Here is a 7,213-nt window from a genome sequence, read left to right as displayed (position 1 = left end):
TGATCAAGATTCAATTATTTGCATCTTCAAATAACAAAAATAAAAAATAAATACTTGGGCCGATCCAGATTGCGAGGAGCCCATGGATTAAATTTTACCCATGTAAAATGTTAATTTTTTTAAAATTAGTATTACTAAAATGTAATCATAAAATAAAATCATAGCACCAACATTCTCATCCTGCTCGCCACTCTCCTCCACTGAAATGGCGCTATCCATAACCATCACAAATTGTAGTAGTAGTAGTACTACTACTACTAGTGGAATGGAGTGCGAATCCTATGCGACAACGCCACCAAACACTTATACACCCAACTCCCTCCTCGCCACCACGTCCTCTTCCCTATCTCCCCCAGAACCCTCCACTTAACCTCCGCAGCCAAAAAGTTCTCGTCCCGAACCGGACGCTTCGACAGCAAGAACCGGAGGACCACTCTCACGACGAAAGAACAAGATGAGGAACAGGAGCAACAATGGGTGGCGGAGATTGAAGAACAAAATGTTATTCTAAGGGTTGGCTTGGATAACGTTGGTGGGAGTTCGTCTGAAGTCTCGGCTGATGGGAAGCCGTTTCCAGAGCTTCCGGGTCTTCAGCCGGATTTGTGGGAAGGTCCACAGTGGGATGTTCTTGGTTTCCTTGTTCAGTATTTGTGGGCTTTTGGCATCGTTTTCGCGGTATCTCTCAAAGCTGCCTTTTTATTTATTTATTTTTTATTGTTCGATTTTGTTATGACGATGCCTGAAATGATCGATATTTGAATTTATATAAGCCCATGAAAGATTAGAATTAGTTGGTTTCAATAAAAATTTCGGCCTTTATTATATTTGAGAGGACATCCAAATAGTTAAAACTTGACTTTGGAAATCTGGAAGAATTTATGAGCTGAGTGATGTGCCAAAAAAATTTATGTTTGTGTTAGAATTTGATAGCTCCATGGTGAAGTTACAGGGAAAATGAATGACAAAGAATGGTTCATACTTGAGTTGTTTGGTTTTTGTGGATTACTCCCTCTTACTAAGTATTCACCTCTAGGAGGGTAATAGGGGAATGAAGAAAACAGTTCAGATAAACATTAAGTAAGCAACCATTGAAATTTGGAGATTATGGGAGCCTAATATGAAATTTTGATTGAATTTGGTAGTTACAACAAGGTAGCCCGAACAAATTTTGTGATTTTCTTTTCTCAAATTTATGATGTTGGGGAAGGTAGACAGCATGGAGCATCCGGACTTGAGAGCCCTGATTTTGTGCCTATCAAAAGTGAAGATGTGGTTCCTAAATTTGGTGAAACATGGAATTCATACTGTGTTTATGGTCTAAAATTTTACATTAGCATACACACCATGAAGGAAACAAATGACCCTGCCCCTATCTGGCTTGCATGGAAATTTTGTAGAATGTTACATCCTTTAGTAGAATGGTAATTGGTAGTCCTTATAGTTTCTATGTAATTTCTTTGGCACATGCTATAAGAAATATTGATGTAACTCAAAGTGCTTGACACAATTGAGATCTGATCTTATTGACCATAAATTGCTGAAGGTTGAAAGTTGTATGCCAATTTTCTAACCTTACACGCTTGCCTTCTCTTTCCCGTACCACGTCTAATTGGATGAGGCACTCTGTCATGATTGATGTGGACTATATGTAGACTCTTTACTGGATTACTAGAAAGATAGTTTGATAAGTTGGGTGTATGATGGATCTAAGTATCTGACTCATCACCTGTTGTAGATCAAATTATATGTTTCTTTGAATACAATGGGTTGAGAAAGGTCTCTTTCATATGGTTGAAAAACTTTGGAGCATTAAAGTCTAGACAATTATGTGGAAAAAAAATTCGGCTAAAGGTTTTTACTAGTTATCTATTCAGAAGCTCCTTCTGAAAATAATGTGAGAATTTAGACGGCCAATCTATATCCATTTCCTTGCTTGTTAGCTTGTGATTGCTGAATAGCTTTCATGTCATATAATGAATGAAAATAAGAATCCTATTTTTTTATAATGATGCTGGAAATTTCTAACCTGATGGAACATGTGAAATATTCCACTTGTTTTCTTGTTTGTATACAAATTTGCTTTGAAAAGGCACTATTTGATGATACTTCAATCTGTGGTCTTGCATTCTATTTTATCAGTTAATTGCATGTGGGATTGCTGTGACTACTTACAACGAAGGGGCAACAGATTTTAAGGAGACTCCTGCATACAAAGAGTCTATCCAATCTCAAGTGCTTTTAGAAGAACCCGAAGCCTCTAATTCAGATGTATTTGAATCAAACCCTACTGAAGTTGCACCCAGTTTGGAGTAGTTGCTATAAAATGAACATAAAAGGTCTTTAAATCTGGGTTGATAAACAAATCACTTACATTTAAGATTTTTTCCTTGATTTGTAAGCTAATGTATTTAATTTATCTTAGCAAATATTGTATCTTAATGATTTTGAGATGATGTTACAAATATTTGATAGTCGGCATACATTAAAGGTCACAGAGGTCACAGTTGGTTTTGAAGTGATATTTCCTGGGTAATAGACTTGTTTGGGGGCATAGTAATCTTTTTTCTATCAACATAAAGGTTTCTGATCAAATTTGAAACAACTTTAGTTTGTCTGTCTCTGATGCTCCAAATGTGCTAGCCAGGAGACTTTTTCCCACTTCCCTTCTCTCCCCAACTGCTTCCCCCTATAGCTCTTCTGATTATTGCAGAGCATTTATAAAATCATCTATATATTTCATTATATAAGAATTGCTACTCAGTAATACCCTTAATACCTGGATTAAGGATTTTGATGCAGTGTGATATAGATAAAAACAACAAAATGTAGAACAAAGAGTCACAAGAGTGGTTTGTTTGGAAATTATGATGGTATGCACATTGTCCTTTAAATGTAGATACCACTTTTTCATTTTCATTTTTTATTTTCCTCAAATGACTTAATGATACAGGATGCATGAGAAAGATAGGTAGGGCATGAGTAAGATGGATAGGGCATGACAGTTGAATTCAGCGTTGAATTGATTTTTTGGAAGATCATGGTTTAATTAGTATTAAAGATTAAGTCACTGAATTTGACAATGATTCTGTTATAGTTGGATCAAAGCACCCTTGCGCGCGCCTCTATATACACAGATATGTATGTCATTCCAAAATAGATAAATATTGTTTGTTTGATTACATTCTACATGGATATAGAGGGTGTTAATATCCAAAGAAGACAAATCATAGGTAAACCAAAATCACAGTATAGCTGATCCAGAATGTCTCCAACATCAAATAAGATTAAGAAGCAACATCCAAAAATCATAAAGAATCCCAATAAATAACATTTTATTAACCAGACTCAATAGTGCAGTGCCAGTCTTCAAAAACAGAATTGCAGCAACAGACAACATTGCTAAGAGACCTTGCGTCTTCAATCTTCTAGCATTGCTCCAGCCAAACTCTCATCCCATGATGCATGGTCTTGGTGCCACTGTAACGATTAGATTCAGCATGGAGGAAGCTGGAGGGAAACAGAGCAAAACTATTACTACTTAATAACTTTCGCATTAAAAGTTGAAATAAGGAAGGGATATATATAACGTGGATTTACGTAGGCATAAACGATTCAGAAGATATGTGAAAAATGTTTGATTACCAGTAACAGCAGAGTTGTTCTTTGCCTCTAGGGAAACCTGAGAATCTGATGAACCAGGAGGGGAAGGCCCCCTTAAAGAAAAGAATGCAATATTATTAATTAGCCAAATATCTGAATGTAATGCAGTCAATTCAGAATATCTGAAAGTTACTTGGGCAAGCAGAAGGGTTGGCTTATTGGGTCTTGCAAAGAACATGTAACTGCAGAGCTAGTGTCCTGTTAATAGGAAAAGCACTCAAGGTTCATTAAGCAAAAGGCAAAGACAACCAGGTTGCAGGCCGTAGAGTTAATTGAGGTTGTTGGTTGTTACAGCAAGACTATGCGGATCTATGAGCCGTGCCCTGCACAAATGGTGCACATGGCGTCAAGGCCACCAGGCGAGGGCTGCGGTCAGCTATGATTGGACCTGGGGTAATAGGGTCCTGAGAAAGGGCAGTGCGAAGAATGGAGACGAAAAGCAGCAGCATAACAGTAATGGGTGTGAAGGCAAAGTGAGAAAGAGAGTGCAAAGCTGCCAACTAGGGTTCAGTGGCTAATTACTTAAGATGTAAATTTTCAAACTTTGTGCAATGTTTGACTCGATTAAGGATGTCATGCAAAGCCGCCTTTGGTTCCTAAATCCTAATAACACGTGGAAAGGAATACTCAAACTCGAAATCCTACAAGGATTCCCCCTTCAATCCCTTCACCTATATATTTATATCACTCGAGATTGCCATTGCTTCCTTCACTTTTAATCTCCATAATGTCGAAGATAATATTATATTGTTAGTACTAACATTTTAGAAGCTTTTCCCTTGATCTCCTTCGATCATCCCTTCTTTTAATTTCTTGTCAATGGAGTGGTCTGATATGGCTGCAGCCATCGATGTTAGTGGTTCTTTCCAACATACTTATCGGTCTTCTTATCGTTGGCAAAAGAATTCTAATGCCTGCTTCCACTCTTCACTTTCTTGTAGATAAAGGTGTGGAGTATCCATGGCTTTTCGAGCTATGCAGTCCTTTAACAGGCAAAACTTCTCATTGTGGAGCTCTTGAGTTGATTTACGAGGAGGGATTTGTGCTGTTACCAACTTGGATGATGGAATGCATGGAGCTAATGGAAGGTGATTTGGTAACCATTAAAGAGCACTTTTCTAGAGAAAGGAACCTTCCTGAAGCGCCAACCACATACCAAGGATTTGGTACTACTTGCCGACCCTAAAGCAGTGTTGGAAAAAACTTTGAGAGATTTTTGTTGCTTGACTACCGGAGATACAATCATGGTTATGCATCAATACAAGAAGTTTTTTATTGATATTCTTGAAGCAAAACCGTCTTTAGCCGTCATATCTTTGATGATTTTGAAGTTGATTTTGCTCCTTCATTGGATTATGAACCACCCAAAAAAGTAGAGAAAAAGGCTCTAAGTTCTGAAAAAACCAGTCGAGGATGAAATAATCAAATTTAAAGCGATCACTATACGAATCCGGAAGAGTTGTGGTTGGTTCTTTTGGGAGATAAGTCAGGAGTTATAAGAGTACATCAAAGAGTTCATATATACATGTTAGACATCACTTAAAGCTCAAAAGCTTAAGCTATTAAGTTCTTGGGTCCTTGGTGCATTTATAAGACATCTCATTGAGATTTCTTAATAATATGAGATTTTTTACTGATATGTAAATCATATCCCAACACTCTCTCATGTTCACTTGTGAGTTTTGATCAAGTCTTATCGGTTCTCCCATGCAAGTAAGTTCTATCAACACCTTTTTTGGGCTAGACAACCTCACATTTTCAGTGCACTTTTGGGTCAGGCCACAGCACTCAACCTTGCCACTTAAATTATCTCAATGCTCTATCAAGCTTACGCTCTAGGTTGACTCAACACATTGCCTACTTAGATATTCCACTTTTGCATAATATCATATACTCACTACATCTAAGTCGAACTTTTTAATACTGGCATTCGAGCACATGGAACTGATGGATACGATCAACCTTTGATCTGCCAACAATCTCCCTCCAGTAATACCATTGGGACTTGAACTCATAATATTGGCTCTGATATGGTGATGAATCTCCTCCTAATGGAGTTGAAGGGGGAGACTGTTAGGAAAATAGGATCTGATCTCATGTAATTGGATTTGTACCAATTAAAGGCCATAGGCCTTAGTCTTTCTTTTTACATAGAGGCCTAGCTACTTAATAAAAATAGGTGGGACTATTTTAAGGTGAAAAAAAAAGGTGGCACTAGGGGTGTAAATGATATATTAGTATTCGCAAGATATTCGGATTCGATTTGAATAAAACTCGAATTCGACTCAATTATTATCAAGTTGAGCTCGAGCTCAAATAGCTTGACTCATCGATCGAGCCGAGTTCGAGCATTATTATATCCGGCTCAAGTAGCTTGTAAGCCTAATCTAGTTTTTATATTTAAATAGATTTTTATTATTTTAATTAATAAATATCTCAAACTTGAGTTCGAACTCAAGCACAAATAATCGAACTTTTATCGAATATAAGAATCTATCTTATTTTTATATGTTAATCAAGCGAGTTCGAGTAGCTTGATTTCTATCTCAAATCGAGTTCAAGCTAAAAAAATAAAACTCGATCGAGTTCGAGCCGAGTTTCGAGTCTTGAATTTTGAATCGAGCTCGAGTTCGAGCTTAATATTGTATCAGCTTGAATTTGATTGATTACACCCTCAAATGGCGCTTCAAACCAAGAAAAGAAAGGAGAAAAAAGAAGCCAGAAAAATAGAGAGAAAAGGGAGAAGGGAGAGTTGGTTGAATGGAAGTCGATCCGTAGTATGATTGAACTGAAATTTTGTTAGCAGATTTATAATTTAGAGTTCTACATTCTGAATAGTGAAAATCGGGTTTGAAGCTTTCTAAAACCAAATCCAATATGTATTTATTAAGTTACCAATTTGATGAGATTTTTTCAATTGTCTCTCTAGTTAGTGATTAGTTCTAGTTTTAATTAAAGAAAAACTTTATATATCTATCAATTTGATAGTGAATTTTTTTTAATAATTTGTGATTTTTTTTTCTATACTGAAAGATTTTTCACGTAAATTTTAATGTATTTTATTTTTTTTGTATTGTTGATTGTTAATTGTTATAATTACTATAGATTTATTGACTATAGATTTATTACGATATATTATTTTTATGTTGTTATATTTATTGCTTGAAGCCCGAGAAGTTTTAATGCTATTCAGTCACAAGATCACTCAACTGATGTACCCTTGAAAAAGCGTCAGCAAGAGGAAACCAATATGAAGAAAGAAGTAGTAAAGTTTCAGCCATTCACCGGAGAAGTTATAGGTTGATACAGGATGTTTGTTTTTGAATTTGAGTCGATTTTATGTTATTCGTTTTTTATCATTCGATCATGCTAGCATATAGCTTCGTTAATTTTTTAATTTTTTTTTCTTTGAGCTTCATATAATTAATATGTGGTTTTTCATTTCACTATTTTGTCAGTATAACTCCTATTGCATTTGTGAATTTAACTACTGTTGCTTAAAATCACTCTGATGTTAGATTTTTTTACGCATTTATGTAAAAAAAAAAAAAAA

General features: G+C 35.9%; 1 pseudogene across 1 annotated transcript; it reads left to right on the top strand.

Annotated features, from left to right (window-relative positions):
- The first annotated feature begins 205 nt into the window (after positions 1 to 205).
- Positions 206 to 2,586, top strand: LOC111316837 (uncharacterized; annotated as a pseudogene). Its single transcript, XR_016345388.1, has 2 exons — positions 206 to 675; positions 2,140 to 2,586. The product of XR_016345388.1 is annotated as an uncharacterized LOC111316837 (transcript).
- Positions 2,587 to 7,213: the final 4,627 nt, after the last annotated feature.

This window comes from Durio zibethinus, chromosome 9 (assembly GCF_047325235.1).
Source record: "Durio zibethinus cultivar Kanyao isolate XHJ-2024 chromosome 9, ASM4732523v1, whole genome shotgun sequence".
Lineage (NCBI taxonomy): Eukaryota > Viridiplantae > Streptophyta > Magnoliopsida > Malvales > Malvaceae > Durio > Durio zibethinus.
Note: the sequence above shows the minus strand (reverse complement) of the source record. Positions and strands in the feature narration are given on the sequence as shown.